The 22,559-nt window shown below is 34.4% G+C and overlaps 1 protein-coding gene and 1 pseudogene across 2 annotated transcripts in view; one reads left to right on the top strand and one right to left on the bottom strand.

The window, feature by feature from the left end:
* N (neurogenic locus Notch protein) overlaps positions 1-22,559 on the bottom strand; it is a 367,839-nt gene that overhangs the window by 231,414 nt on the left and 113,866 nt on the right. The gene's annotated exons all lie outside the window — the stretch shown is intronic.
* LOC140440325 (vesicle-associated membrane protein-associated protein A pseudogene) lies at positions 5,763-6,575 on the top strand (annotated as a pseudogene).

The following is a 22,559-nucleotide window of genomic DNA, read 5'->3' as shown; positions in this document are numbered from 1 at the left end:
AATCCTTTTACAACAAATATATCATGAGGCATTTATGCTGACAAAAATATTATGTTAACAGAATTGTTGGACAACAGAAATAGTCTGAATGCAGAAAAATACCTACATTTTTTTTAAATAATCAATTTTCTGATTTTCTTGATTGCCTGTCATTAACTGGAACAAGAAATATGGTACCAAAATGATACATCAACATCTCATTGTTAAAAAATGTTCGAGATGTTGTCCTACATACTTTTTAAGGTAGATTGATAGAGAGGTATAAGTGATTTCTTTGGCCTCCGAGATTTCCAGACCTTATCCCTCTGGTCTTCTTTTGTAGAGCTACTTAACAAAAGCTACTTAACTTAACAAAAAGTTTCAAAAGAGATCAATTCGACTCATTGATCATTTTGAGAGAGTAATAAAAGAAGAATGTGAAGCTATTATGCCAGATTTAATTATAATTGTAATGGATTCATTCGAAAAATAGGTAAACATAGAAAAGAAAGATTTTAGATTCTAGCCAATTCCAACGTGACTCACAACATTCTATAATAAAAATATAAAATCCAATATTTACCCTATTAAAGAAAAAGTTCTTCCATTTTAACCTGTTTTATTGTCCTTGTGAATTAGCGTTGGTCTTTTATTGTTAAGTGTTTTTTTCTGTTTTAGAATTTAATGTAATCTTAATTTGTGGCAAAATGCAAAAAATGTAAACGAAAGCTGCGCTTTTCTCCTTTAAGACTAACTTTGATTTTTGTCGATAGGATACTCTGATCAAAAGATATTGAATTTTTACCGTCGAATTAATACAAATTTTATCTCAAAAACTGATTTCGCTCGCATCATTCAAAATCGCCGGTCGCTTCAAGCGTTTATTTTTACAGCGTACTGCTTCTTGGTAAATTAATTTTTTCGGTTTTTCTCCCTACCTTTTAGGAGAAGCCCGGGAATAGGAGTGGCAAACTTTTTTCATCTTTTTTGGGGTCCAACAATAGACATTCTCAGCAAAATTCAGCTTGTTTGTATAATTTTCAGAGGTTCAGTGGCAAATAATATAATGTGGATAGCTAAGTACATGTATCATGTACAGCTGGTTCCTAAAAAAACTTATACGACTCTTAAAGCGTATTTTGTAGAAAATTGAGCAGTGTATTTTCAAGGATAAATACTTATTATTTACATACTGTCACTGTCACTGCCAAATCTTAAAATTTGTCAGATAACTTATTCTGTTTAATCTCAAAAAATGGCTCCACATACTAGCAAAGAACTAAAGGCAAGGATTGTAACGAAATTAGAAGATGGTTGGTCACTATCTGCCGTAGAGAACCATTTTAACGTAAGCAAAACAACAGTTTTTAATATTAATAAAAGATGGAGAGAACAAGAAACTCTCGAAAGGTTCTGGAAGACCAAAAATATCTGCCGCTCATGAAGATCGTACGCTTTTGGAGAGATTAGAAGAGAATGCTTTTTAAGATGCGAAAACTGCAAGAATTATGTCACAGTTTTCGGGAAGAAAGACAACAACTTGGCGCAGAATTAAAGCATCGCGTCTTAGGTACCAGCAAAAAAAAAGAAGCTCTTACACCACAACAGAAGCAATCAAGACTTATATTTGCTTTAACTCATCAACTACAAAATCAAGATTTTTGGGATAGGGTAATATTTACAGATGAGAAAATTTTTCAATGTTCTAAAAAGGGCAAAATTGGGGTATATAGAATGGATTTCATCTATAGGAATGGGAATGGTATAACGTATTGATGGAAGGTTTGTTGGGCAGACTTATCTGAATATTCTACAAAATATCATGTTTCCCAGTTGTATCCCGAAAATAATTGTATCCTCGAACAAGACTCCAATTGTCCTGTTCACACTACAAATATAATAAACCAGTGGCTGCAGAATAACAATATCGAAACCTTACCATGGCCCAGCTACAGTCTAGATTTAAACCCAATCAAGAGTGTATGGGGGGTTATTATAAAACGGTTGTATCGGCGTAATTTTATACCTCAAAATGCTGAAGAGCTGTGGCACGGTATACAACAGGTTTGGGAAGAGCTCACTGAAGAAGACAATTTCATAGTTCCTTTCACGCAGATGGACCGAAGACTACAAGCTATTATCAATGCTGATAAATATATTAAAAAATATTAATTTTATTTTTACATACCTAAATTTAGTATTGTTTTGGTCTTCCAGATCCTCGCTTTCTTTCGAGAGTTTCTTGTTCCCTCCATTTTTAGTTAATAGAAAAACTGTGGTTCTGCTTATGTTAAAATGTTTTGCTGCATCTGATAGTGCCCAGTTATTTTCTAATTTGGTTACAATTCTTGCTTTAATATATTGTTGAGTTAAGTCGTTTGTTGTATTCCTTATTAATAATAAAAATAATAACAACAACCCTATGTTATGTAAAAACTATCATATATATACTCTTTATAAAATGTGGGAATTCAAAATAATCTCAAAATTTAGACCTTAATAATTATTACAATTTATGAATTAACATATATGTAATTGTTTCTTGTTTGTTTATTTTATTATTTGTCTGTCATAATAAATATAATATAATGTCAGACCAATCAAATACACTGCTTAAAAAGATCAAATATGAAAATGGTTATTTAAAAAAAAAACGAAAAAAAGGAAAAACAGAGAAAAAAAGATAAAAAAGGAAAAAATAGAAAAAAAAAATATAAATAAAATTAAAAAAAGAAATCTTAGAAGATCTTAGCGCTGTGAAAAAAGATTACTATTTATTAGTATTTAGTATTAGTATTAGCATTTATTATTATTTGTATATTTCTTATTTAAGTTGGTTAGGGCCCTGAATGAAGCTATAAATAGAGGTCAATTTAATGTTTCCACTTCCTTTTTGTATTTTTTTTATTTTTATTTAACAATACCTATATATGTATGTGCGTGCATAAGTGTGTATATGTGCGCATTGTATATAGTATCCGTCTATTTAATATTGTAGCAAACAGTATTTATTATATATCGTGGCTGAATGGATCAATAATCCAAAGCCATTAAAAAAAAATTAAGAGTCGTATCAGTCGTATTTTTTAGGAACCAGCTGTACATGATTTTTCATTTTTACATGAAAAAATTAACTGGAGCCTCGAAATTTGAGACTTTGGTTGTTAATAACTAAAATTGTGAGATCATTGGATAAAAAAAGACAGGACAAAACAAAGAAACAATTTACATCATCAAGACTTAACAAATTAAGTAAAACATTTTGGAAAATGCATTACATTGGGAATCTTTTTCTAAATTGGAGAAGACATTTTAATGAGAAAATTAATAGTTATTTAACCAACAAGTGTATTAATAAGGGCGATTAACAATTGAGATATTTTAACGCGTGAGCGAAGCGAGCGCGTTAATGTTAGAGATTGTTAATCGCCATTTTAATTCACGTGTTCATTACAAAACTTTTCCGTCGACCGTACTTTTCAGAAATAAAGATATCTTAGTTTAAATATTTATTTACTTAACGATAAACAACAATTTTTCAGCTTTCATTGACTTTATTCCTTAGTGGTAGTTTTATTATAGTAAACATTAATATTCGAAATGGTACAATTACTGAAATTAAAGAAAGATATTGATAAATGATTATCTGCGGTATAGCATTTTGACAAATTTATATTTAAGTCTTCTTGGACCTCTGTAAATTCGGTGAGAGAAGAAGTTAAATTCTGGTGGAGTTAAATTAAACTCTTCGTCAATATACATCCTTTGATTTTTCAAATACACAGAATTTTAAACAATAAAGTAAATAATGACATACAATTACAGATAGTACTAACAGCGGCTACTTCATTTTAAATTAATTTTTTAGTGGGAATATAAATAGGTATATGTTTGGTTGCTTACACCACAGGTCACTGCCAATCACAGAGCGTTTAATTAATTTATGCAAGCAATGTATGTTGTGTTGCCTATAATGAAAGCGTTCATTAATAGAAAATCATTCATTAATGGGGGTCATTAATCAATGATTTTGAGGGTGTTAAAATTGATCATAAATGGACGGTCGACGGAAAAAATTCTTTTTACATCACATAATTTAAGAGGCAAAATTGATTATGTCTGTAAGAAATGAGGTTAGATGCGACATATTAATTTTTCCTTTATAACGAAAGCATTATAATCCGGCCCTGGTAAATAAACCTCTTCTCCATTTTATTTATTCCGAATGCTAAGAATCGCCGCACAAGCTCTACCACGTTTCTAGGGTTGGTAAACATCCGAAAAACTTTTTTTCGACTTAAGTACTGTGTATTTACATTTTTAGAAGGAACACAGAGTCATCAAGTAGTCAACAAATAAAAAATAAGGTGTGTTTGTTAGGTTAAAGACTTGTTTGGTTCCTTTATTTCGGGCGATAATTTTTAGGGTTAATGTTTTCGTAAGGTGTTCGAGGGTAAGTGCGAAATGACAGAAATTGTTTGTGTTTATAATTGAGAAGCATCAATTGCGTGGTGTTTATTTAATATAATTAAATCAAAAATGTAGACAAAACATTCTATATATACAGGAAAAAAATTGTATAGTTCTTGAGTTCTCTGTTGCGTGAATTAACACAGCAACATAAAAGTAATAATGTACCACCAACGTAGCAAATTTTTTGAGAAATTTTGCCTGGTGAGTTTTGTCGACAATGTTTGGTAAAAACAAGGCAAAATAGTAGGAGAAAATTAGTAATCTGTTTCTTTCTTCTTACCACGCCCTTTCAGAATGTTGGTAACCAGCATAGCTATCTTAATTTTATTCGCTTCCACCCTAAATACCATGCTTGTATTAATACCATACCAATCTCACAAGTTCTTCAAACAAGTCCTTATTCGTCCTGGACTATTTCACTTGGAATTTCATCAGGGCCTATCGCTTTGCCATTTTTTGATGATTGTATTACCTTTTGATACTTCTATTACCTCAGAACGTGTTATTAGGGGTCCGTCATAGTTAGAAATATCCAGACGTGAACTAATCCTATCGTCTTCGAATAGGTTCGTAATGTAAATTTCCAATTCTTTAAGTGTGTCCTCCAATATTATTTTACCATGTTCATCATGTAGTAGTGCAGTTTGTCCCTTATTGAAGGTACTAGCCGCTTCTTTCACCTTTGTTAAACGTGTCGTATCTAAGTTCTTTAAGTGTATTTCATGACACTGTTTGGCTAGATGTTGACTATTCGCTTCTCGTATTTTACATCGAATTTCTTTTTGTATGCTTTTATAAAGTGTTTCGTTGTTTTTTGTTAGTCGCCGTTGCTCCATCAAATCCAAGCCACCAAGCCTTTTTTTAGCTTTGAGCTCCCTTTAAATTCTTTTTAAGCCCTCATCGACATTTTCACCGACATTTTCCCAAACTAAATTTTCGTTCAGTTGTCTTTGAACCGTTACCGTAACCTGTTTAGTTTAGGGAAAAATCAAGTGGATTAGTGAGAATCACTGGACAATATGTGAACCAGAAGCTTAAGATAAGTCACTCCCATTTTTTTTTTTCACAGTCTTCAAAATCTTCCTCGTATCATAATTTGCCGTCGTATCATTATTTGCCACAAATAAACACATTTCTTTGAGACACTCACATCGATAATTCAAAACTCTAGATGCATGATATGCTACCAATGGAGTGGAAACAAACTATAAACACCCTAAACAAAACTAAACACATGAGACTTTAAACAGCCAATACTAATCCATAATTTGATAAATCATCGACATTTTGCTAGACATCATTTCAAGTGTCATTTTATATACACAACTGTCAATTTGACAAATTCTTATTACAGTTTTTTATCAATAGTATGTTTTCATACTAATGTCGTCCAAACTAGAGCAAGTTCTAGAAATAGACCCCCCCAATGAGTTGGTTTTTAAAGGTCGATACGATGAACCAGTCACCTCCACTCTGATTCTAGCGAACCCTTCAGACAAAAGAGTGATATTTAAAATCAAAACAACAGCTCCAAGAATGTACTGTGTAAGACCTCCTTCTGGAACTATCAATGCTAACGAGAAACGTCAAATAACAATTTCTTTTCAACCATCTGACGATGCCGTTGATACGACCATGCACAAATTCATGGTCCAAAGTGCGTACGCTCCACCAGGAGATGTAAATATGGAGCAAATATGGAAGAATATAATACCGGCGCATCTCATGGACACCAAACTGAGATGTGTCTTTAACTTAACGGAGGAAAAGAACGAAGACCGCCAGGACTTTTCTCCAAAATTGGTGTCTACACCGATCAATACTTCCAGTGAAATCGACAATGTGGCTCAGGAACTTCTTCAGGACATTAAGAAGGAACAAGAATCGTTTCTGAAGTTGGAAAACCAGACGCTAAGGGATCAGATCCGGCAGCTTCAAATGGAAATGCGAGCTACGAATTCGACGACGGATTACAGCCAGAACAACGCTTATAACGTGGTCTATTTCGTCGCATCTCTTGCAGTCGCAATTGCAGGTGCTGTGTTTGGAAAGTATGTGCTCTAAAAATTATTTTATTTCAACATTAGTGAGTATATTGAGTCATTTAGCAAATATATTTTTTGAACGAGCATATTTTTTATTTAGTAAGTAATATGAAAAATGATAAAACGAACATTTTTTTCGAGATTATTGGTTAGTTTTGCGTAACCGAGCACGAAGGATATCGACTGTTCCACAATATATACCAGTTATGACGAACTTAGGATGTACTAGTTAGAAATTGATCCACACAGCTTTTTACATTGACCCTTCCTCTTTGAATCTTCACACATTTTTTTATTCTAACGCAATATTTTCAGATGTAATAGAGTACAGTACATTATAGGGATCGTATTGTGTTTACAGACCAACAAGTGATACACAATAGATCAGATTTCATACTAGTTAATAAACTAACCAGACAAATAAGACTTATTGATTTGATGTATAGGAAGTCAAGAATGCAATACAAACTCTAAAAAATCGGAAGTCATGCGGACCACAAGGTATACCAAATGAATTATTAAAACATAGCCCACAAGTATTACGGGAATTACTGGCGTATGTCTTCACCTTATTCTATAATGGACACGACTTACCACCGGAGTGGACAAAAGCACATATTAACAACATCTACAAAAAAGGAGATAGAAAGAATTGTTCAAACTACAGGGGGCTAAGTGTCATAAATTCACTCTCAAGACTGTATGGAAAAATAATAAAAAACAAAATTGAAAAAGAGATCACAGATGTTGAAGAACAGAATGGCTTTCGTGCAGGCAGATCCTGTATGGACAGTATATTCTCTCTAAAGCAAGTTATCGAGAAAAGATTAGCCCACAACCTTTCAACTCATATAGTCTTTATAGATCTGACAAAGGCATACGGTAGTGTACCACTTTCAATGCTTTGGGTAGCAATGGAAAAACAAGGAATAAGCAAAAAAAAATATACAAGCAGTACAACAGCTCTACAAAAATATGACGGCAAACATTAAAACTGCAAATAGATTAACTAGAGAAATTCCTATTAGTAAGGGCCTAAAGCAAGACTGCTGCATAGCACCTAAACTCTTCAAAATATATCTAAATGAGGCACTCTCAGTGTGGAGAAGAAAGTGCTGCAATATGGGCATCCCAATCGGAGATGATAGATTGTACACGATACACTTCGCTGACGACCAAGCCATTCTAGCTGAAGACGAGAGTGATGTAGGCTACATGCTTAGAAAACTGGAAGATGAGTATACCAAATGGGGCCTCACAATTAATATACAAAAAACTGAGTACTTAGTTGTAGGAGAAAAACCAGAAAGCCTACAAATCGAAATGGGAACTATAAAACCAACAGACAATTTCAAATACTTGGGAGTCCAAATAACATCAAAAGCAGGAAGTAGCGAAGAAATACACTCCAGGATTGGCCAAGCAAGATCAGCCACCAGACAGCTACACGGACTATTATGGAATAAAAAAATAACAAAAGAAAATAAAAGAAGAATCTATAAAACAATAATAGAAAGTATTGGGCTGTACGGCGCCGAACTCTGGGAAATAAACCAAAGAAACAAATCAAAAATTAAGGCCATGGAAATGAACTACTGGAGACGATGTTGCAAGCTCACTAGACTTGATAGAGTGAGAAACGAAGATATTCGGAGAGAAATGGAAATCGATCTAGACATAGTAGACACAATCGAAGCCAAAAGACTTAACTGGTATGGACACCTTCAGAGAATGACTGAAAATAGATGGCCAAAAAAAATAGAAGAATGGACTCCGCCAACTAGAAGAAAACGAGGTAGACCAAGACGATCCTGGAGAGACGATGTCGACGATGCAATGACCGCCAGAGATTTAACAACTGAAGATTGCTTCGACAGAAAACGCTGGAAATTAGGATGCGAGAAGCGGCGCCAGCTGTAGAAGACTCGCTTGTTATGTATTATATATGATTTGATGTCTGTAAAAGTGGAACGTACCCAGACCATACCTCCTCTTCACTATTGAACTCATTAAAAAGCACGTCATAGATATTTTAAAACAGCTGGGACTTAGTGAACATCTCTACTTTTACTTTTTCCATGCGTATATGGAGCGTTCACATGCGAGAAAGTTTTTGGAAGATGTGGTCCCCCCAGAGCTTAATCCTTTTTGATACCCTAGGTATCTGTTCCATATGCAATATCCTTGACGAGATGTCGATGATGCAATGAGAGTGTGATGTGTGATCCAGTTTATATATAAATATTTTTTAATTTTTTATATTCTTCAATTTCTGTTTATTTTCCATTACTTTTTTTCGTTAGTATCATTATCAATTAAATCAATTACCCTAATTTTTTGCCCTTTTTATTTCTATTTTAATCCCTGGAGTCTTTGAAATAGGTCATTGCCTTTTTTAATTCGTTTACATTTGTTGTATCAATTTCAAACCCTGTATATATTATTACGATTATAAAAAATATCCTAATAAAAAAATTACATCTGCTAAATCTTCTTTGTAATCTTGACAACGTGGTACTTGTTCTATTTTTTTATGAGCAATTTTTAACATCACAATTATCATTAAAATATTTAGTTCGCCACACCAGATGCGGATTACGTAAATAATTTTGTTTACCGAGAATTTTTTGGCGGTCCAATCTGGAAGTTCTCACCATTTTTTTCACGTCGTTTAATGTACCGGGAAGAGTTTTCATAACCATATGTTGGATCACAATTCCACATACGTCGTTGGTATGTGATGTTACGCATGTGGTCCACACTTGGAAGGAAGCTATCTTGTTAAATTATTATGTATTTAAACCACAGAAACATAAGGCGCCGAATTTTTAATTCTCCAAACAAAATGTTTGTAGCATCAGAAAAACTTTTGTAAATTTTATTTTTACGACAAGAATCATATATAAGTTATGTATTGTGTAAAGTGTAATTAAATTTCTAAGATTTAGTAATCATTGTTCTGTTTTTTTCACTTTTTTGTGGATCCTTTTTTGTGGATCCTTTTTCGTAGTACATCTTTCTGGTTTACTGAATGTACTTATCGCTTGTTTTTTTATTATCCCTTTAATATTGTTTTTGTTATTTTTGTATCATTTCCTTTACTGAATTCTATGCAAACCTTTTTTGAGGTATATTGAATATTGCAATTCGTGTCGCGAAAATTTGGAAATGTTTATAGAAAATACCTTTCTACTTCTTATGCGATTGGTGTACATAATTGTAGTTTATATCTCTGTCTCAATACCAAATAACATGTAGTCCCTAATGATTTCTTTCAGCTCAGATAACTAGCACTTATAGGGAAAACAAAAATCCATTGCCGCTTCCAAAGAAACCAACGAAGAACAAAAGAACTAAAGACTAACGACACTATAAACCTCAAGTTATAATATTTTTATGCAGCCGCTGCACTCAGACGTATGGACTTTTCTGTTCAAATGACAGAAAAAAACAAGGAACAAAAAAAAAAGTTAGTTATAAACAACTAAAGGCATTTTTTATCAGTTTTTTTACGGATATTAATTTTTAAAAAGATTTTTAATGTATGCGGCAGCAATCTGTGGTTTTAATCCAGAACCGGCTTAATATTCTAAGATATTAGTAGGTGTATAAGATAAAAGTATATACCAAGTAGACCGATAATCATGTAATTTTTTCGAATGCTGGCTTTTTAATTGTAGTTACTGTAGCATGTTGAAATTACTTAAAATATCGATATGCAAGTACAAACATTTTCTAATAACTTCTGGGCTATATATAAATCTTGTTGTCTTTATTTACATTCAAATCCCCCAATTCTCTGTTTACATTGTAAGGTAAAAGAAAAGATTTCCAAATTCCGGTTATAACTAGGACGTTAAAATTATCAATATAATACGTGTTATTTCTACAATTTAAAAGTAGTTTGATTCAAGGTCGCGTTGCGAGATAGTTGAGGCCTGTTTAAAACAAGAATTTTGGTTTTTTTGATGACAAGAACCGGTGGAGAGGTAAGGGAAACGGTAGCCCTTGCCAGTATTAGATTGAGATTGAGGTCGAGGGGAATTCAAGTCAGGTTGAGAAGGGTAACGAAACTATGCAGACGCTTTAGTGAGTCGGTCAAGAAAAACCGGCAAATTTGTTAGAAAAGTGATCTTTACTCAAAGTAATGCTTTGTTTAAATAAGAGTAATCACTAGCTTTTCTTGTATGCCGTGTCTCATGAGATATTTGTAACACGGCGATTACACAAGATAGAAGAATATGCCGGTTTCAACCTCAAACTTCAATGTCCTGATTAAGAAGCCGTTTTAGCACATTTTTCATAGTATGGAGATGTAGTTTTTTGTTCGAGTGGCAGGAATTTTAGTAGTTCCAGTTTCCGACCAGTAGTCCATTATTCAAAGTGCATTATAGTGAAATTCAGCAACTCCCACTTATAAAACAAAGTTTGTAAACGGATGACATGAAGGAAGAGCCTTTTTTTCTTTATCCAGCAAGACTATGATCCCTCGAAGCGGCGTCCATTTTAAATTGCTAGACGTCTTTCTTGTTGTTTTTGTAACCCCTTTGTCTAGAAGATTCATGTAAGTATCCATTTGTTTCATTTTGTAGTTGCCCTAATCCGACCCCTTGCCATTCACATATCCACGACCCAGCTCTCCAAATAAGCCCTGAGTGCCGTTCGCACAGTTTCGTTTATTTTGCTTGCCCTTTTTGCCCTATTTTGCTTGCCACTCCAGTAACTTCTGTTCCAATTTTCAAACCCCTATAATTATACCATATGTGGTAGGCAAAATAAATTCGTTACAGTACAAGACTCTATTTTATTTCGATTTTTCAATTCATAAGTAATCTTTTTAACCATTTCTAAATACGTTGTTAAGCAGTTCAATACTCACAAGAAGAAGAAGACGTGAATGAATTGAGGATCATCAACTATTGAGCCTTGCAGAGATAGTGCAAAAAATGTTTCAAAAATGATCAAACTGATACAGAAATCTTTGAGAGTATTTTAAAACACAGGTACGCATCGTTGATGATAAGTATTTGATTTTACTTCTCCTTATTGTTATTTTTCTACAACAGTTTATTAATTTTGGGTTCTTTTCAGACGTGAAAAGGTGAAACCAGTTCCTCTCTGTAGAGAATGCATCTTAAAGTGCACTTAATACCGACAAGTCGTACGTTATAATTATTCCATATAGTACCATTAAAATTCGAAGGCAAAAAAATACATTAGCTTTAGCGGTCGAGATGGATTCAGCATCATTACACATTATGTTTATTATATTCCGCTCTCATCTCGTGGGTTATTATTTCTAATGACTCGCTAAGTTCCTTTGAACGTTGCTCAATTTTTCTTCAATTACGCCATCTTGTTGGTTTACTTTCGAATCATGCGAATGGTTAATAGTTTTGGTTTCGATAGTGGTACTAGACAAATTTTATTGGATGTTTTACGACTAGTACGAAGATTTGTTTATGGTTATTGGTATAATTTGAACATATTTTTATATTAATAATAACGAAGTCATAAAAATTGTATAGTGCTAATGAATTAATTACGGAGGATATACATGTACAAGACATGAAATCACGGGTGACATGGTCAAGAAAGCCACAAAAGATCTGAAAAATCTGAATTTCAGGGTAAAACCAACCGAAAAATTATTCAGCAAGATGTCATACTTACTCAACTTCTGTATTAATAGTCATTCTGTCTCAGAAGAACAGAAGAATGGAAAATTGCTTATATAACGTCAATATACACCCATCAAATTAAGGACTATGTAAATAGAACATCTTTTTGGACTCAGTAAAATAACACATTGCAGAAGCTACTTAAAAAATCACGGGATTTTAACTCTTTCCTCTTTCTATATTCTAGAAACTGTTTGCTTGATTCTTAAACACCTACATGTTTTTCCAGCAATACCTAATCATGACTACTCCACCAGATATTCAAGTTTTAATGTGTATTTACCGGTCCCATCCACTAAGTTAGTAAATAAATCTATATTATATTTGGCAAAAAAATTCTACAACCATCTCCCTTTGCAACTTAAATCTACAACTTCTTTTCTTATGTTCCGTAAATTGACAAAAGCCTATCTATCTGAAAGACCATATTATTCGGTGGAAGAGTTTCTTAACGAATAACTAAGAAATTACAGTACGTTTAGGAACAAGCAACTAAAGTATTTTTATAGTAAACTAGTTCGTAAGGTTTTAGTTCGTAACCTGGCGTAGTTGGAGTCATGCTGGAGACCGTAAGGCTCGCCGCACTAAGGTTGTTCTTATCTCGAAAGGTGGGAGCGGACGAGGTAGAGGTGCGATTTCGGTCAATGTATGCACAGCTTCTGAAAGGTCGCCAAAAAATCCACCATAGATGCGGTCACAGAAGTGACCCCTGTAGTCACGCAGGATACAAAGAAATGGGTGGCTCTCATCCTCTTCGACTTCAAGAATGCTTTTAACACGACATCACGGGAAAAAATAATTTCCAGGCTAAGATAATTGGGCGTTAGTGAGTACCTGGTCAACGTGGTTGACAGATACTTTACAGAGAGGTCTATAAGGGAAAAAGACACCAGCATCAGGTTGCCGCAGGGTGTTCCGCACCCTTCGGTACTAGATCCCACCCTGTGGAATGTCCTGTACGACGGGGGCTAAGGCTACAGATGCCAAGTGGATGCACTCTTGTAGCTTATACCGATGATATCGCACTGGTTGCGAAGGCGAATCAGAAAACGGAGCACCTCAGTAAATTGAGGTGGTCGTTCTCAAAGTGAGCCGGGACAAATCCTCTCTTCGCTTCATACCGGCTGTCAAAAGGACTCAAGTTCGGAGTAAACGTCCAAAAGATGGAGGTGAAAGCGAACCGAAGTTTGGAGGCTTTGGTGTGGCTAATGCCAAATATTGAGGGGCCCAGGTAGCACCAAAAGATGGGTGCTAAATGGAGTTTTCCGGTCGCTGGTGATCTACGCTGCCCCCGTGTGGTGTAGCGTGCTGAACACTGCGAAATACGCCACGCTGATGGAGACTTCGCAAAGGCGAATGCTCCCCAGGGTATCTAGCGCCTACACAACGGCTTCAAATGAGGCTCTGTATGTCATTCGAGCGGTGATACCGATCGTCTTGTTGTGCAAAGAACGAGCGGGGGTGTATGCGAGGACGATGGACGGAAATATAGATGAGGAAGAGAGAGAAATAACGATAGAGGAGTGGCAGAGAGAATGGGCAAATGATAGCGGAAATGCAAGGTGAACAAAGGAGCTTTTTCCAAATCTGAGGCCGTGGTAGGAAGGTAAATTCAGTAAACTGGATTACTTGCTGACACAGTTTCTGACTGGTAGTAGTTGGTAGTTTTGACACCTTCACAAATAGTATGAGCAAATCTGCCTCGGCGGACTGTACTGTTTGTGGGGCGGGTTTTAGTTTTTTATTGAGTAGTAACCTATGAAACGGTGGTTAAGATTTTAGCCGGAACAAGGTTAATCTGGCACAGTGTCCTACTCGGACTGAAGATGCCAGGGTGTCTTGCTCCATGACATTAGATGTTTAAAGCCTTCTTAGGCTCTTACTGAAGTTTGGCAATACGGCAAACCTCTTGTTAACAGCATTCGGATGTTTAAGTATGTAAAACATTTCCAAAAACTGTCTTTTAGTGAAATTTATTTCATTACAAAGAATTTAAATCTCTTCATAATTGACCTTATGTTTAGAAGTGACAGCATGTTGTGTCATAGCACAAGTGTGCTAAGATAAATTAAGAATAATCATAGCTTCTCGAGAAGATATTATTTATTAATTAAGAAAATAGGGTAGGAGCTGTCGACAACAATACTTGCTAAGTAAAACAAGGGAATCCGTTCGATTAACCGCCCGCAGAGTGTCCTAAAACTAATGGCTTGGATGAGGTTGATTTTATATTTAAATGGATGACAAGAATGGTAGTTGAGAAACCTGTTGGAAGCCATAGGTTTCTTGTACCAACTTGTACTCAAGGTGTATGCTCATGGTCTCTATGGATGTTTACTTATTAAATTAATTTGTAGATATGAATGATGATGTGAATGAATTAATGTACGAAACGTATTCAATAAAACGTTGAAATAGCCGATATCCTTTCTTTTGAACTAAGTTTGGTATTATATATCTATATATACATTGTACTGAGTTGTAATTGATTCAAAATAAAACGCATAAATTAACATTACGAACCGGATTTCATTCCATCTAGAGTATTATATTAAATATGTATCCTTCATTGATATACAATTAGTAGTCATATGTGCTGGTTTACGCTTCAAATGATTCTAATTAATCCCATAGAATATATAAACTAATAACCATATAAGTTCAAATTTTTTTCCACCGATAAATTTCCCGTTTTCTCAAAGATCAAGTTTAATTTTTTTGCAATTAGAGCACCAAGTTCATTGCATATTACGAAATAGTAGTCGGTTGTATAATTAGCGAATATTGGCAATTAAGTGCTTCAGTAGTAGAAGGAAACATTAAAATGGAAATTAGAATTGATTGAATATAATTGTGTCGATATCGGGTAAAAATCACCTTGAATTTATGAATGGTTCATTCATGTTGGTAGTGAACATGAGACTTTTTTATTTTCTCAGCTGTTATTCTGCGGGTGTGTGTGATAACAAGCATCTATAAGATATTTGTGTTTGTTTTGCATGTATGGAATATCCAATAAGTGGTGCTGAGAGCTACATAAGTTTTTTCAAGTTTTATGTATATTTTATCAAGAATTCTATTTATGAAATCACGAAGGTAAATTTCAGACAGTTGCAATCTTTTCTAGGAATATAACAATAATGAAAAAACAGGGAAATAAAATATCAACTGATCTTATAGAAACTTTTTATTGAATTATAAATTATAATAAATTAAGAAAATATTATTTTTTGTACACATGTAGATTCTGTATTCTATTTTTAGGCAAGAAAAAAGAAAATCCCTACAAAAGGATTACGACAATGGCATCGACAAATAAAAACGCAGTGATTACTGCAGTTATCAGGGACGAAAATGCCACTGAACCTTTAAAACTCATACGAACAAGCTGAATTTTGCAGAAAATATTAATTTTGAGACCACAAAAAAGATAAACTAAGGTTCTAGGTATTAACTTGTTACCTTATCAAGACAATTTCTCTTTGAAGCTGCCTGTTTGTGAAGAGGCGCCTCACTTAACAAAAAGAAACTTATGGGCATATGTTTCCCGGATGTATGACTCCTTAGAAAAAATCTTAGTACACTCTAAACGTTTCTTACAACGTCTCTGGTCATTGCCTTTAGACGGGGACAGTGAAATACTGGATGACCTATTGCTCTCGGATTGGAAATCATTATTGGATACATTCCAATCAATATATAAAATTACATTTCCCAGATGCCTGACACTTCCACTGCTTGTATCGGATATGCTGCTACGACAAAGTAGGAGTATGTGGAACATTGCTACTGATGATTTAAAGATAGATGATGAACTAATCAAAGATGCAAAGATCTTGCAAAATTCATCGAATTGCTCCAAGGCAAAGATTCTCTTGCTCAAACAGGTGTATCCACACCTAATGACGAATACCTAGGTTAATAAAGAAAGTAGCTAGGTTACCCTATTCGACTCGAATGTTAAAATTCGATATCTTGTGATCAGAGTGTCCTATCGACACAAATCAAAAATGTGTTTTAAAAGTGAAGAGAGCAGCTTTCTTATAAAATTTTTCTATATTGCTGCAAATGAAGTCTATCATCATCATCACTGGCTCGACAACTCTTTTTGGGTCTTGGCTTGTTCCAGGATTCTTCCCCATTCTGATCTGTTTCGTGCTTTTTTTTCTTCACTTGTTATACAATTTTCTATTTGTTCTAAGTATCTCAGTTTCGGTCTTCCTCTTGTTCTTTTTCCTACTGGCATCTGTTTGAATATTTTGTTTGGTATTTCGCCTTCTTCCATTCTTTCTACATGTCCTATCCAATGCAGACGTCCTATTTTAATGAGTGTTATAATATCCGGATCCTGGTATATTTTGTATAGTTCAGAGTTGTATCTTCTTCGCTTTATTCCGTTTTCTTTTGTACCCTTATATATGTGTCGCAAAATTGTTCTTTCGGAGGTGGCTAACAACGTTTCCTCTCTTTTAGTGAGTGTCCAGGTTTCTGAGCCGTATGTGAGTACCGGTCTTATTAGGGTTTTGTATATTTGGCATTTTGTTTCTCTTGCGACGTTATCTGATCTTAGTTGCCTAATTGAGCCATGGTAACATCTATTTGCAATAAATACTCGCCTCTTCACTTCCTCCGCAACGTTATTATCATACGTGACTAGGGATCCCAAGTATATAAAGTTTTTTACCCCCTTGAGTCTGCTTGATTTTAAGACCACTATTTTGCGCAGCTCGTTCTATTTGGTTGTATGCCTCTATCATTTCTCTTCTTGATCTTGCGATTAGTATTTGCACGCTTTGATTAATGCTTGTTCCTCGTGTATTGACTGTTGTGTCCCTCAGTATTTTCTCGAGTACGATGTTGAACAAGATGCATGATAGAGCGTCTTCCTGGCGTAGTCCCTTTTTCACATCTATTGTTTCCGTTAATTCATTTTGTATCCGAATTCTACTTTCTACTTTTAGAGATTCTTTTATCAGTTCTATAAGTTGTGGTTGTTATATTAAATTCTTTCATTGCTTTTATTAAGAATTCTCGGTTTATATTGTCATATGCGCTTTTAAAGTCTATGAAGAGATGTAGTGTGTCGATGTTATATTCACTTGTTTTTTCGAGGATCTGTCGCAGAACAAATATCTGGTCTATTATTGACTTCTGTCTACAGAGGCCACTTTGGTATTTGCCAACTATTTATTCAGCGTGTGGTCTAAGTCTTTCATAAATAACGGACATTATTTTGTATGCTGCATTCAGCAGCGTGATTCCACAGTAGTTTCCACATTCTAACTGATTTCCTTTTTTATGTAATAGTACAATAATACCGCTATTCCACTCCGCTGGTAGCTGTTTATTCAACCATATCTTTGTTATCAATTCATGTATTGTTTTTTGTAGTGCGTCTCCTCCTTCCTTCAGTAACTCCGATGCTATTTGATCCGATCCCGGTGATTTATTGTTCTTTAATTTGTCTACTGCTGCTCTAATCTCAGCTATTGTTGGTGGAGTCTTTTCTCGGTTGTCTGCTTGGTCTAATGGTATGTCAGGGTTCGTCTCTCTCCGATCTCCTTCAAGCTTTTCCGTAAAATGTTCTGTCCATCTACTTAGTATCTCTTGCTGTTCTGTCAATATATTACCTTCCTTATCTTACACATCGTTGTTCTCGGTTTGAAGTCTTTTCTGCTTTTGTTCAGTCTCTGATAAAATTTTCTTGTCTCTGTTGATTTACTTAGTTCTTGTAGTTCTTTGTTCATATATTCTCTCTTTTTTTCTTCGGTGAGTTTTCTTTTCTTCTTTGCTTAGTTGTTTATATTCTTCCTCTGCTTGTCGGGTTCTGTGCCCCTGTTGCATCAGTAAATATGCTCTGTTTTTTTTGTCTGTTATAATCTGACATTCTTCGTCAAACCAGTCATTCGTTCTTGTTCTTCTTTTTCTACCTTCTATGCCTAATACTTCTTTAGCTGCCTCTTTTTGACGTCTATAAAGGTATTAAATAAATTAACAGATACTGTGTGAATGCAAAAACAGAATAAACAAAGCAGTGGAAAGATCCGTCACTATTTTTGATGCAACCAGACACTAACATAAAAAAAAATAAACGAATCTTAGAGTCTAAATGGAACTATTGACATTTTTATGCCAAATAGCGATATTAAAAACCAAAATCTATGCGGTTTAGTGTTTTTTTGTCAAATCATATTTATGCTCTTTTTCATATTTATTGAAAAATCAGAATTTGATACACGTTTGTACTTGGAACTTCTTTTAAAACCTCTCCACTCAAACTTGTTCAGTATACAACCCATACCTAAGTAACAATACAAAGGAACGTTTGAATCATCTAGTCATTCGTAACAAATTCTAGATTGATGTGTTAATAATAAAGGCCTTTTAAGCGCGAGTGTCGGGTCAAAGTTCGCACCTCAATAATGCACACGTTAATAGGTACTTTGTTAAGGCCGCCATGTTGCGTCTAGCGGCTTATAAACGACGCTATACAGTCAGTCTCTAAGGTCTGCAGTATGTACTGAGCGCATTGTAAAATAAACACAATATGGGTTTCATTATGAAGTGGATGATGCGTGATAGGAAGAGAATTAACTTCTTGACAAGTTGTTAAAATGTTATATAAAAGTATATAATGGATTCTTATTAGACTACAGTTAAAAATACAAGGCGTTATTCAGATATATCAACATTTAGAAGTATTTTTTTAGATAGATATATTTCTTAACTCTTGAGTAATCGCGTACATGCAAATTAGATGAACAGTCGTGTGGGGTCTGTGAGGCCCCAATTTATTTGACACAATACATTAGAAAAGATTAAAATAAAACTATTTGATATATGTACAGTCTTTTTTTATTTCATTTTTAATACATCTTAGCCATTTTAAACCAAATGATAAAATAAACAACATCTTTTCATACAAAATCGTTTTAACCTTCCACAAGGAAACAAAGTTCCTGTATTTGGCTGTATACCATATATTAAAAAATTTTGAATAAAATCCTTTATAAAAAGGTATATAAAAAACCCAGTTGGGCTATGTTGCATTGACAAAACGTTTTCGGAATAAATATTCCATCATCAGTGTCTAGTTAATACATGGATGTAGCCACTAAATATGTGGGTAAAAACCCTTTAAAAATTATTAAATAAGATTTGATTTACATTATGTCTAATTTACAGTTAAGATGTTAAAGTTACCGTTGGATTGGTAACATGGCGACATATGACTCTACATTAGTTGCGAGTCCTGAGACGGTATGACGTCATACCGTCTCAGGAGTACCTAAGATCCAGGAACGTAATTAAAATTGGTCAAAAACGTTTCTTATTGGTGCAAATTTGTCTATGGTTCTTCTTTCTTCTCTAGTATTTACGTCATCAAAACGCAAGCAACGTAGTAAAAATACAAATCGCCTATGAGCCATAGTAGCTCGAAACACCTTTTCGCCTGTTCCATCAGTAGCCCAAATTCTTTGCAGTTTCGGCACCTCAGCTAGGTATAATAGATATAGTAATAATTAACGCCATTATTTCCACAGTATCTATAGGTATGACTTGATTCGAATCTGCATCATTGTTTCTTAGTTTAGAAATAAATATGATTGTGTTCGGTTCAATGGTTTCGAGAATATTATCATCAATAAAACATTTCCAACACTCTAAAGGATCAACTGCTTGACGAGCATTTCCTTTTGAACCTGGTAAGTATGAAATTAAATTAGAACTTTTTGTCCGAATATTTTTTGGAGACGCATGTTTTCTCCAGGATACCCCATCTTTTGCATAACAAAAGAGCCGCCGGTTTTCCGTATTTGTTTCAAAATATTTTAAAGTTGCAGGTTCCTCCCCCAATCCTTCCTCCAATTCTGTTTCCAATTCTTCCTCCCATTCTTCTTCTGTGTCTGTGTTGTGGTCACTTTCTTCACACCTGTTTGTTTCTGGCTCGCTTTAGTAATTTTTTAAACATATTTACAAATAGATAATTCTCCTTTTGAATATATCAAGTGATAGAGAACAATAGACGGGGAAGAAGGGATAGACCAAAGAACGGGTGGATTAAGAGAAGGAAAACCCTGCAACAAATATGAGGCCAAAAGGAGTGGAAGAAATGGGTGAAATATAAATAGATACCAGCAAAATCTGAGGCTGTTATCGGGTATAAGGAATGTGGAAAGACGAAAAAAATATATAATGACACTACTATCACAGCTACAGCTTATCTTTTATTAATAAATAAAGAATATTTTATAAAACTGTATCTTCTCCCTATATGATTTATTGCAACATACAATAACATTCAACGTTGATTATTTGAAGAATTAACACCAAAAAATACAGTATGTCGACTATTATAGACAAGGACTGGATGGCCCTTTCTTCGGAGTCCCTTAAAATGTGGACCTTTATTAGCGCTCACTAGACAAGAAATGGTATAATATACATATACACTTACATGTATGTAAATATAAATTGCATTGTTGAAATTTCGTCTTCTAGAAGGAGACATAACACTTCATAATTCCTACATGAAAATTTTGGTGTTCAAACCTTCAACTTCATCCATTTTTCATTTTAATCGACGAAATATAAAACTCTCGTGTTTTGTTACGACTGTAATTTTTTTTAACACCCACATGTCGACCATTTCGCAATTTTTGGCCGTTAACCATTCCCAGAAACCATTATTAAAGATGAAACTGGATATCTATGATTTGAAGCGGTCATATACCATTTTATAAACATAAACTAAAAGAATTAAATCGTAATCTTACGTAGAGATGGGAAATTCCAGTCGTAATTGTGATCGGTTCTTCGGGTCAGTATTTATCATATTTATTATAGCAATATATAATTTTAAGTGTTTTAGTCTAAATAAGGTACAGTTATTTGGAAACTTATGGACTATGATGGCATAAAATGGTTGACAAATATATTTAACAGTATATATGATACAGGCGTGGTTCCCCAAGAGTGGTTAGTGTCAACTTTTATAAATCTTCCAAAAAAACCCAATGCGAGAAAGTGCGAAGACTATAGAATTATAAGCCTTATGAGCCATTTACTTAAAACATTTCTAAAGGTCATTCACAAAAGAATATATACAAAATGTGAGGAACAACTAACAAGAACACAATTCGGATTTCGTGATGCTCTGGGAACACGGGAGGCCCTTTTTGCTGTACAGGTGCTATTTCAGAGATGCAGGGATGTGAATTGTGACATATACGTATGCTTTATAGATTACCAGAAGGCATTTGACAGAGTAAAACATGACAAATTAATGACTCTAATGCAAGAAATTGGAATTGACAACAAAGATCTTAGAATTATCAGAAACATTTACTACAATCAAACGGCCAAAATCAAAATAGAAGACCAGTTAACTGATAAAATTGCAATAGAACGTGGAGTACGACAGGGCTGTATTTTGTCTCCATTGTTGTTCAACATTTATTCTGAATGGGTATTTAAGGAAGCTTTAGACGGTTGTGCGAAAGGAATACTAATAAACGGTGAATGGTTGAATAACATTAGATATGCAGATGACACTATAGTTTTTGCCGATAATCTGAATGACTTACAGATATTAACAAATCGCATAACAGAAGTCAGCAACAGATACGGACTAGCTCTTAACATAAAGAAAACCAAATTTATGACAATTAGTAAAAAACCAATACTAAACGGTCAACTTACAATCAACCAACAGAATATCGAAAGAGTCGAGCAATATACATATCTAGGCACCAATTTAAATAGCCAATGGGACCACTCAACAGAAATTAAACAGCGAATAATAAAAGCAAAAGCAGCATTCGTTAGAATGAGAACCATTTTCAACAGTCGAGACATATCATTAAAAACAAAATGCCGTCTATTGAACTGCTACATATTCACAGTTCTGCTCTACGGAATGGAAGCATGGTCACTGACTGTTGCATCTATGAATCGGCTCGAAGCTTTCGAAATGTGGTGTTATAGGCGCATCTTACGTATATCCTGGGTTGACAGAGTTACTAATGTGGAGGTCCTGCGTAGAATGGGGAAAGAATGTGAAATTCTCATGACCGTCAAAACTAAAAAGTTGGAATATGTAGGACATGTAATGAGAAATCAAGAACGTTACGGCCTTCTCCAGCTGATTCTCCAAGGGAAAGTAAATGGTAAGAGAGGACCGGGAAGAAGACGCATTTCCTGGCTCCAAAATTTACGAAAGTGGTATAACACGACTACCACTGAACTGTTCCGCGCTGCAATAAATAAAGTAAAGATAGCCGTGATGATCGCCAACATCCGGAACGGATAGGCACTTTAAGAAGAAGATTTGGAAAGGAAATTAAACATAATGTTATATGTAATATATTAATGATAAAAA

This window comes from Diabrotica undecimpunctata, chromosome 4 (genome assembly GCF_040954645.1).
Source record: "Diabrotica undecimpunctata isolate CICGRU chromosome 4, icDiaUnde3, whole genome shotgun sequence".
Classification (NCBI taxonomy): domain Eukaryota; kingdom Metazoa; phylum Arthropoda; class Insecta; order Coleoptera; family Chrysomelidae; genus Diabrotica; species Diabrotica undecimpunctata.
This window is presented reverse-complemented; position numbering and strand designations above follow the sequence as displayed.